Genomic DNA, 12,121 nt, shown 5'->3' with positions numbered 1-12,121 from the left:
GGATCTTCTAACGTATCCCTGGGTGTTGCAACAGATGATTGCCTTGGCGGACTCAAGACTCTTCGTGTCCTTGGTGCGGCGATAGGTGGCGTTGATGCTCTAGGTGCAGCAATGGCGGATCTCACAGTCTTGGGAGTAAGTTGGATGTCTTCTATGTCCATTTCTATTGGAATAGGAATAGGTATATTAAACATGTTTTGCAAGTAGTATGAAGTATGCTACTCATTATATATATGTATATGTGTGTACTATATATATAGATGTATGTAAAGGGTGATTTTTTAAGAGCTTGATAACTTTTTTTAAAAAAAAAACGCATAAAATTTGCAAAATCTCATCGGTTCTTTATTTGAAACGTTAGATTGGTTCATGACATTTACTTTTTGAAGATAATTTTATTTAAATGTTGACCGCGGCTGTGTCTTAGGTGGTCCATTCGGAAAGTCCAATTTTGGGCAACTTTTTCGAGCATTTCGGCCGGAATAGCCCGAATTTCTTCGGAAATGTTGTCTTCCAAAGCTGGAATAGTTGCTGGCTTATTTCTGTAGACTTTAGACTTTACGTAGCCCCACAAAAAATAGTCTAAAGGCGTTAAATCGCATGATCTTGGTGGCCAACTTACGGGTCCATTTCTTGAGATGAATTGTTGTCCGAAGTTTTCCCTCAAAATGGCCATAGAATCGCGAGCTGTGTGGCATGTAGCGCCATCTTGTTGAAACCACATGTCAACCAAGTTCAGTTCTTCCATTTTTGGCAACAAAAAGTTTGTTAGCATCGAACGATAGCGATCGCCATTCACCGTAACGTTGCGTCCAACAGCATCTTTGAAAAAATACGGTCCAATGATTCCACCAGCGTACAAACCACACCAAACAGTGCATTTTTCGGGATGCATGGGCAGTTCTTGAACGGCTTCTGGTTGCTCTTCACCCCAAATGCGGCAATTTTGCTTATTTACGTAGCCATTCAACCAGAAATGAGCCTCATCGCTGAACAAAATTTGTCCGAAAAAACACATTTCGAACCGAACACTGATTTTGGTAATAAAATTCAATGATTTGCAAGCGTTGCTCGTTAGTAAGTCTATTCATGATGAAATGTCAAAGCATACTGAGCATCTTTCTCTTTGACACCATGTCTGAAATCCCACGTGATCTGTCAAATACTAATGCATGAAAATCCTAACCTCAAAAAAATCACCCGTTATTTATGGATTATATATTACTTATATTACTTATGGATTTTATTGTTTATTATTAATCGCGTTCATTATGCTTTTGATTTATGCGTACGGATTGTAAAACGGTATATTTTTAATTAGTTATTGTTTGATTTTACGTATGCGTTTGCGTTCGCTTATTTTCGGTGATCGGTTCTTCGGTATTTGGAAGAAAACACAATTTCACTAGTGGTCGAGTTAGTAGGCCAGTTTGTGTTCGCACATCTACTACTCTTATATGGCCATCTCGTCCCCGATGTACCTTTTCAATGCGACCTAGTCGCCATTCGGTTGGGGGAAGGCATTCGTCCTGTATGATGACGCATTCGCCTGTACTGGGTTCCTTCTGGATCGTTTTCCATCGATATCTCTTATGGAGATCTTTTAGATAGTCTTCCTTCCATCTGTGGCTGAATTCATGATGGAGAATCTTGATTCTTTCCCATCGATTTATTAAAGTGAGTGAGTCTCCTTCTGTCTCAGGTATGGCGAGAAGAGGAGCTCCTCTGAGGAAGTGTCCAGGTGTAAGAGCTGTGAAATCGGAGGGATCTTGCGAGAGTGGTGATATGGGTCTTGAATTTAATACGGCTTCAATACGAGTGAGTAGTGTAGTAAACTCCTCATAATTAAATTTATGATTACCAGCCGTTTTCTTTAAATGGGACTTAAAGCTTTTGACTGCTGATTCCCAAAGTCCGCCCATGTGTGGAGAACATGGGGGTATAAACTGCCAATCGATCCCTTGGGGTGCATATTTTTTGACTATTTCAGGGGATACTTCTTTCATAAAGTTTATGAACTCTTTCTCGGTGGCTCTTTGAGCTCCAATAAAGTTTTTCCCATTGTCGCTCATAATCTTTGAGGGAAATCCGCGTCGTCCGACAAAGCGTGCGAATGCTGCGAGGAAAGCCGCAGTTGTCAGATCTGAACAAAGCTCGAGGTGTACTGCCTTTGTCGTAAAACATACAAAAACAGCCACATACCCTTTTCTAAATGTAGATGATCTTAGCATTGAGGCCTTTATCTGGAAAGGTCCAGCAAAATCAACCCCAGTAATAGTAAAAGGTAGAGCATAATTGCAGCGTTCAGGTGGTAAAGCTGCCATGATCTGCGTACGCATTTTATGTTTGTACAAGGTACATTGTTTGCACATAAAAACCGTCTTTTTAAGTTGTGGCTTTAGTCGCGGTATATAAAATTCTTGTCGGACCATTTGCTGCATCAAGCGATGCTCACCATGTAGTGTAAGCTGGTGAAGGTATATTAAGAATAAATGAGTAAAACGGGATTTCTCAGGTATAATAATGGGATGCCGTTCGTTGTAACTGAGGCTGGAATTCGCTAATCTTCCATTTGCCCTTATTAATCCCTTAGCGTCCAAGAATGGATTTAAAACGAGAAGAGAGCTTTCGACCAACTTTGCTTTCTCTCGACTGAAATAGCGAGTTTGGGTGTAGGTAATGAGACTAACTTTGGCATGTTGCAAGTCGGTATGCGTTAGTTGTACGCAAGGATCATTTGGTATCCCTTTCATTTTTTGTTTAAGTCTTTGGGTGAATTTGTGCATGTAAGCGACTACTCTTAGTGCTCTAGGAAATGAAGAAAATCGGTGGAGAATATCATCCTCTTCTGGAGTGATATGAAAATTTTCAATTTTCCGACTTTCCGGCGGTATTATATTACGAGCGGGAGACTTTGGCCAGAATTCTTGTGATTCTGTTAGCCATGTTGGACCATTCCACCAGAGTGTAGTGCTGGTGAGGTGCAGTGGCTTGCAACCTCTTGTCCCAAGATCCGCTGGGTTATCTGCACTTGCAACATGTTGCCATTTTGCTGGGCCAACTAAGTCCAAGATTTGAGATATTCGGTTAGATACATAGGTCTTCCAGCAATAGGGTGGTTTTTCTAACCATGCCAAAACTATCTCTGAGTCTGACCAAAGATATGTTTTATGATCGGTTAATTTCAGGTGGGTTTGAACTATTGAAATTAATTTTGCTAACAGAAGAGCACCATTCAGTTCAAGCCGTGGCAGACTGAGTGTCTTCAAAGGTGCAACTTTGGCTTTGGCTACCAAGAGGTGTGCAGATATTTTGTTATCGTACTGTGTGCGTACGTAAACTGTTGCGCAATAAGCCTTTTCAGAGGCATCACAGAAACCGTGTAATTCTGTGTTAATGTTAGGGGTGAAATTTACCCATCGCGGGATTCGAATTTCTGATATAGTATGCAAATTGTTAGCAAATTGTACCCATTTTGTTAAACGTACAGGTTTTACCTGTTCATCCCATTCAGTGCCATCTTGCCACAATTCTTGAATGAGGATTTTTGCTTGAATCATTATTGGCGAAAGCCATCCTGCGGGGTCGAAAAGTTTTGCCACCGAGGAAAGTATTTGGCGTTTTGTACTAGCGGACATTGCAGATATTGACTCAACTGTATATGAGAATTGATCTGTTATCGCATTCCATTGAATCCCTAGGGTTTTTGTTGTACTGGCCGTTTCAAATATAAGGAAATTTGTATCTAATAAGTCTTCCTTTTTTATGTTTTTTAAAATTTCGGGATGATTTGATGTAATTTTCTTTAAGGGAAATCCCGCTGAATTTAGTGCTTTGATCACTTGAGATAGTGATTCGCACGCTAAGGACAGACTGTGGCTACCTGATAGAATATCATCCACGTATGTTTGTGTTTGTAACACAGAAGTTGCTAAGGGCAAATTTGTTTCACACGTTTTTGCCACTTCATGCAGTGTCCTGATCGCCAAATAGGGTGCGCAATTGATGCCAAAGGTGACGGTTTTAAGTTTGTAGTCGCTGATTGGACTATTACTCGATTTACGGAAGACTATACGCTGGAAATCTTGGTCATCTTTATGTACTAGAATTTGTCTGTACATTTTCTCTACATCCCCATTAAAAACGTATTTAAACATGCGCCAATTTAATATTAACAGCATGAGATCTGGTTGTAAGGTTGGGCCAGTATATAGTACGTCGTTCAGTGATTTGCCTGAGCTCGTACACTTTGAGGCATTGAAAACCACTCGTACTTTTGTTGTGAGTTTATCAGGACGTATTACCCCGTGATGTGGCAGATAAAAAGATAAATATCTACCTTTAGATACTTTTTCATATGGTACAGTTTCTTCCATATGATTGAGGTCTAGATACTCGTCCATCACATTATCATATACTGATTTGAGCTCACTTTTTTTCATCAGGCTTTTTTCCAGGCTTAGAAATTGCTGGACTGCTGATATTCTAGAGTGGCCTAGAGCTATGGTTTCAGGAAAAGTTGGTTTGAATGGTAGTCGCACAACATAACGACCATGTTCGTTTCTTGTTGTTGTGGACTTGTAATAGGCTTCGCATGCCTGATCTTCTTCTGAAAGTTGAGTAGTCTGAGGCAATTCTTCTACTTCCCAGAATTTTTTGAGTTCATTATTTAAATATTCGTTTGAAATATTTTCAACTTCAGTTGTAAAAGAATTAATTTTTTCTGTGACTTGGCCACTTAATATCCACCCAAAGATTGTATTTTGGGCTAACAATTTATTGGATATTTTTTCTATACCTTCAAGAATTATTTGAGGTATTAAGTCACTACCTAACAACACATCGATTTGTGATGGGGTATGGCAGTTGGGGTCTGCTAATTTGAGATATGAGCATTTTTCCCATTGCTCTTTATTTACTTCACAGCTTGGAAGCAAATTAGTGAGTTGCGGTAGAACGATGGCTTGTGCATCTATTCTTATATCCGCGTTTGGGGAGACTATGGTGATTGGGCAAATTTTGTTTGAATTTTGTATAATTCTTCCGCCCATTCCTGAAATTTGGAAATTTGAATTTTTTACAGGCAATTTTAGCCGATTTTGAGCTTTAGATGATATAAAGGATCTTTGAGAACCTTGATCTATTAATGCTCTTAATTTGAATAATTCTCCTCTATGTTCAATAGCGATGACCGCAGTGGGTAAAAGAATTTTGCTTTCATTCTCTGAATGAAGAGCTTGAATTTTTGCTGCTTTAGAGCAACATGGTTGTTCTTCCCTTTTTTCGGGATTTGAGATTTCGGGATTATCACTTTTGGTTGTAGTGACTAACCCGGTGGTTTTATGAAATTGATTTTGCTTCATATTTTGAAAATTTGTAATATGAAGCAATGAGTGATGTCTTCGTTGACAGTACACACAACTAAATTTGCTTTCACAGTCTTTTGTGGTATGAGCATTCGACAGACAGTTGATGCAAAGTTTATGTTGTCTGACAAGATTGTTTCTGTCAGAAACGGATAATTTTTTAAATTTCTCGCAAGATCTTATATTGTGACCTCCTTTACATATTTCACATAATGGTTGCCATTTATTGATTTGGTTTGACACAAATGTTTGGCTTCTATTAGCGTGCCTATTATATTGTGTATTATTGCTGGCTTGGGGTTTAAAAAAGTTTTTATTCGACTCATTTTGATTATTTTTTTGTTTGACTGTTTTTTTGTCAACTCGCTCAGCTATTTCGTACTGAGTTGTTAAGAAGTCTTTCATTTGATGCCATTTTGGCGACTTCTTTCTTTCCACTAGTGATTGCTCCCATCGTAGCAAAGCAGCATCAGGCAGTGTTGCTGCACAAATATTTACTAGGATAGGGTCCCACGATTCTGTGGAAATTTTTTGTTTTTCTAACACAGATAAACAATTAGTCACTGTCGAGTATAGTTTCTGAAACTCTTGGCTGGTTTCTTGTTGAATTTTTGGTAAATTCATTAAAATTGTTATTTGGTTGTCTACCAATACTCTTTCATTTTCGTATCTTTCGACCAGTGCTTCCCAAGCCCAATTAAAGTTTTCGTCATTTAGAGCGAAACGCTTGACGATACTGCCAGCTTCCCCTTTTGTTTTATATCTGAGATGGTACAGCTTTTGAGCTCGTGAAAGTTTGGGATGGTTAATGTATACGGCAGTGAACATGTCCCGGAAGGACGGCCACTGCTCATAACCTCCGTGAAAAACTTCAGTATCACAAGCTGGCACTTTCAAGAATATACCTGTATCTATTTCTTCTTTTTGAGTCGTACCTACTCTCGGAGGAGGAGTAGTGGCTCTACATGGCCTTAATAAATTTATTTGGTCCAATATCATTGCCTTCGTAATTTCATATTGTTCGAGGCAGTTTTCATACTTAGCTGACGCCGAAGCTTTTATGTTTTCTGGGAGCTCAGCATCGTCAGTATCTAGTACTGTATCGTATGCTGCCAGAAGGCGTGCCCATATGCTATCTATGCTTTGAATTTTTAAATTTAGAACCGATTCTGTGTTATCATTAATTGGGGAGGCAGTAAATCTTGTGCAGTATCTAACAAAACTGTCACTTTCAGTTATGAACCTTGATACTAAATTATCTTTGGTTCTTTTTTGTTTGGCACCCTGCTTTGAGCGTGTAGCTTCTGCAGGTGTGCTTTGTGATTTGTCATCATCAGCCATTTTCGGAATTTCTAATAATTGAGGTGTTCTTGGTTTAACCTCTTTTGATTTTTCCGATTGCATTTATAAAATTAAATTGTAAGCTTTGAGCTTTGAAATATTTTGCTTTGAAATACAATAAAAAATTGGTAATATGGACAAATGTGTAAATGAAAAGAAAAATAGATTTGAAACTTTTGTTATTAAAAGTATTATTAAATGATATAATATAAATTTACGAACACGTATTCAAATTGTCAAAATCAAAAAATGTTTGTATATAATTATAATTCTTCTTTTTATATCTATTTTTTATTTGATTTTTTTTTTTTTTTTTTTTTTTACCGTGTATTATTTAAACGTATCTGCGATATACTCGCGATTAATTTTTATATTATTCATTAGTACTTATATATTTGATATAAGAACGCAATAATAAAAAAAAAATAAAAATGACGCAAAAATATACGTATGTATGTATGTAAATTTATATGCATATAGTTATGCTTAATGTTTTTGTTCTCTTGTTTCCCTTATAGTCCGCACAATGGTCATATACGTACATATGTATGTATGTAATACGTATATGCAATATAACGAAATGCACGGAAAACAAGTATACAATTTTTTATATATTAATATTATATGTAAATGTTAAATATATGAGTATACGTTTGCTCAAAAAGCACGCGAAAAGGAAATTGCGATAAATATTCGATAAGAATGCGCATACATAAATATGTATGTTAGTTAATTTTAATTGTTGACATGGATATCCTCCATGTACATTGATTTCGATTCCGTTTTGTTCCTTTCCCCTTTTTTTTTTGTTTAAGTTCGTTGACCTTCGTAATAAATATATTCTATATATTATTACTTGTGTGTACGTACGTATGTATTTGTAGCCTTTATATTGGTATGTTGGTATATATTAAGGCCGAGAGAAAACGTAAGAGAGATAACCGAGAAATATGTAGTTAGATCGCGATATACATATGTATACATATGTACATACACAAATATCCACTGTTATGTTGTTGTTATATTTTTTTTTTCTTCTGCCTTTGCTTATTTTTAAAGCGATCCTGCTTGTTGCTTTGTTAGCACAAGGGGTATCACCAGAACATGCAAGTAATAATACTTGACTTTGAAAAAATTTTAGTTTTTTTTTTTTGTAGTGTGTTTGGAGACACGAAGTAAGCTGGAAGGCAGGTAAAGGGTGATTTTTTAAGAGCTTGATAACTTTTTTTAAAAAAAAAACGCATAAAATTTGCAAAATCTCATCGGTTCTTTATTTGAAACGTTAGATTGGTTCATGACATTTACTTTTTGAAGATAATTTCATTTAAATGTTGACCGCGGCTGCGTCTTAGGTGGTCCATTCGGAAAGTCCAATTTTGGGCAACTTTTTCGAGCATTTCGGCCGGAATGGCCCGAATTTCTTCGGAAATGTTGTCTTCCAAAGCTGGAATAGTTGCTGGCTTATTTCTGTAGACTTTAGACTTGACGTAGCCCCACAAAAAATAGTCTAAAGGCGTTAAATCGCATGATCTTGGTGGCCAACTTACGGGTCCATTTCTTGAGATGAATTGTTGTCCGAAGTTTTCCCTCAAAATGGCCATAGAATCGCGAGCTGTGTGGCATGTAGCGCCATCTTGTTGAAACCACATGTCAACCAAGTTCAGTTCTTCCATTTTTGGCAACAAAAAGTTTGTTAGCATCGAACGATAGCGATCGCCATTCACCGTAACGTTGCGTCCAACAGCATCTTTGAAAAAATACGGTCCAATGATTCCACCAGCGTACAAACCACACCAAACAGTGCATTTTTCGGGATGCATGGGCAGTTCTTGAACGGCTTCTGGTTGCTCTTCACCCCAAATGCGGCAATTTTGCTTATTTACGTAGCCATTCAACCAGAAATGAGCCTCATCGCTGAACAAAATTTGTCCGAAAAAAAAAAAAACCGAACACTGATTTTGGTAATAAAATTCAATGATTTGCAAGCGTTGCTCGTTAGTAAGTCTATTCATGATGAAATGTCAAAGCATACTGAGCATCTTTCTCTTTGACACCATGTCTGAAATCCCACGTGATCTGTCAAATACTAATGCATGAAAATCCTAACCTCAAAAAAATCACCCGTTAGTTATGTAACAACAGTTTTTCAAAAAATTTTTACGGTTGATTTATGTATGTACCATATGTCCATGAATATATGTATATTAATTACGGCATATAAAATTTGGCGCGTAAAGTTCGATTGCCCATAAATTTTTGTATGTATGTATATGCCCATATAAATGTATGTATCTCTTACGCGATCGAGTACCTTTACTTATTTTTGTACATATGTATGTATTTGCATGTTCTTTTTTGCTCGCCTTTGCTTATTTTTAAAGCGATCCTGCTTGTTGCTTTGTTAGCACAAGGGGTATCACCAGAACATGCAAGTAATAATACTTGACTATGAAAGCAAATTTTTTTTTTTTTTTTTTTTTTTGATTTTGGAAAATTACAGTGTGTTTGCAAACACAAAATAAGCGATAGGCAGGTACCGCAATTTTTTCATTTATTTCGGTACCTATACATACATGTGTACATATATACCGAACTGTCTAACCGATTTTTCGTATAGAACAGTTGGGTTATTTCTAAATAGCTGTATGCCGTCTTACAGCTTCAACTGTATCTCAAGCATACATATGCGCATACATAATTTTATAAAAATCAAATTGGAATGGACTCACTTTTTCTTCCGTCAAGGGTTTTGGGCAATACTTATGAGTTCTCTCTATGTCGTTTTCCTCTTTTTGGTTGTTATTTCTTCTCTGATGTCTTTTGTGTTGAGTTTGTATTCTCCTCTATTCCCACGTTGCTTGAAATCCTTGTCTGCTCCGCCAAATGTGTTTGGGTTTTTGCACGTACATATGTATGTATGTACGAAATTTTCGTTGTTTGTTTTTTTTTTTTTTTTTTTTTTTTTTTTTTTTCACTGCACTGCACTCTAGTTATATATGTGCTATGTGTTTTATATTTATATGTACATGTGTACTTCGTTTTCTTTCCACAGCACTTTTTAGTATTTTATTCTTACACTTGTAGCCAGTATGTCACAATTTCGCACTTTAGTTTTTACTTTCTTTAGTTAGTTATTTGTATTACTTATATCGCGCCCGTTTATGTATTTTGGTATAATTGAGGTTATTGACCTTTGTTTAGTGTTATAACGCGCCCGTTTATGTATTTAAAAATATGTATGCCCGCAAATTTTTTTTTTTTTTTTTTTGTTTGTGGTGTTTAACTTAGGTGCCTTTCGGAAAGGCTCGAAGGACCATTTGTTCACTGCACTTAGTTTTACAGGGTATACTTACGTGTGCCTTGGATTATATATCCCTTTTTGTTCGCGCTTAATTGCAAAAAAATTTATAATTTAAAGATAAAGGGTATAACAATTCAATTCCCGTATATTTTTCGTTTCGGGGGAAACTTCACCAGGTTGGCACTTTAGTATTCACAATGTTTGTATTTCTTATTAACTACGTACATATGTATGTACAATATATGCATATGTTTTATTGTAATTTTTGTTCTTCACTGCTATTGCTGCCACAGCACAACCACACACGACCGAACTGAATTTCTGTGGAGTTTTTGCACAATTTCGACGAAAAAGGAAACAAGAGCTGGCGAGACGCGTGCTAAGTCTTCGGGCGTAAAAATCGACTGGGCGCCGCCCCGATCTGGCCAATCCTTTTTTACTCAGTTTGGTTGTGAGAACGATGTATGTTGTGGTATGGTGGTGTTCGGTGCGTGGGGTTGCGTGGTGTGATGCTGTATGTTGTGTATGATGAATGTCGTGTTGCGGGATGAAAGTTGCGTTGTGGGATGAGTGTTGCGAGGATGAAATATCGCACGATCGGATGTCGCATAAACACTTTTATCTGACAGTTTAAATTTGCAGATGGCTTAATTATATGAGCATGAAAATTACATACCAATCAAGAAGAAAACAGATTTTTGCTTTTACATTAAAATTTAGCTTTAAAACTATGAATACAATAAAGCTTAAGTAATTGCTTTTAATTTTGTGATTTTTTTTCGATTTATCAATAAAATTCAACATTTATGAATTTGACACCATAACGTTTATGTGGCTTAATTGTGCGAGCACAAGTGTATGTATGTATGTATACTCGTATATTTATACTCTCGCAACAAAGTTGCTAAGGCGAGTATTATAGTTTTGTTCACATAACGGTTGTTTGTAAGTCCTAAAACTAAAAGAGTCAGATATAGGGTTATGGGTAGAGTTGAAATCCGGATGTCTGTCTGTCCGTCCATGCAAGCTGTAACTTGAGTAAAAATTGAGATATCATGATGAAACTTGGTACACGTATTTCTTGGCTCCATAAGAAGGTTAAGTTCGAAGATGGGCAAAATCGGCCTACTGCCACGCCCACAAAATGGCGAAAACCGAAAACCTATAAAGTGTCATAACTAACTCACAAAAAAAGATGTTAAAGTGAAATTTGGCACAAAGGATCACATTAGGGAGGGGCATATTTGGACGTAATTTTTTTGGAAAAATGGGCGTGGCCCCGCCCCCTACTAAGTTTTTTGTACATATCTCGGAAACTACTATAGCTATGTTAACCAAACTCTATGGAGTCGTTTCCTTCAGGCATTTCCATATACAGTTCAAGAATGGAAGAAATCCGATAATAACCACGCCCACCTCCCATACAAAGGTGGGCTAAATGAGCACCTGACCCCCCTCTCAAAATAATACATCTACACCCCATAATACACACCATACTCAACACATCATCTTCTCATCGCATACACACCATACTCAACACATCATCTTCTCATCGCACACACACCAACTCCACACATCATCCTCTCATCGCACACACACCAACTCCACACGTTATCATTTCATCCCACACACACCAACGCATCACGAATTCAACACACATGAGGACACCGCACAAAAAATAACAAAAGGGACCGACGGACTAGGCGCCACTCTCTTTCAATTACGATCCGCGCGCATATACGCATCGTTTTGCCAGCTTGTCGATTTGAATCTTCCTCCTTCGCTTTCGTCTCCAATTTAACGGGTGAGTCCGCGGGTTTGATACCCATGAGTGTATGGTACTGTAGTGAACTTTATATGGTCCTTTGAGCCGTACCGGACGGCGCTATTGGTAGCACAAAATGATATATCGGTCACGGTGACGCGATAAAAGTGAGAAAAAATTTGGGAAAAAAAAAAAAAAATTATCGGTCACGGTGGCGCGTTAACCAAATAAAAGTGCAAAAAAAAAAGAAATAAAAGAAAAAAAATTTGGAAAAAAAACCGGTGTAACATAAAAAAAAAAACAGCGTTTATGATACAGTTGAGAAAACTGTTATAAAAATTTGAAAAA

Source organism: Bactrocera dorsalis, chromosome 2 (assembly GCF_023373825.1).
Source record: "Bactrocera dorsalis isolate Fly_Bdor chromosome 2, ASM2337382v1, whole genome shotgun sequence".
Classification (NCBI taxonomy): domain Eukaryota; kingdom Metazoa; phylum Arthropoda; class Insecta; order Diptera; family Tephritidae; genus Bactrocera; species Bactrocera dorsalis.
This window is presented reverse-complemented; position numbering follows the sequence as displayed.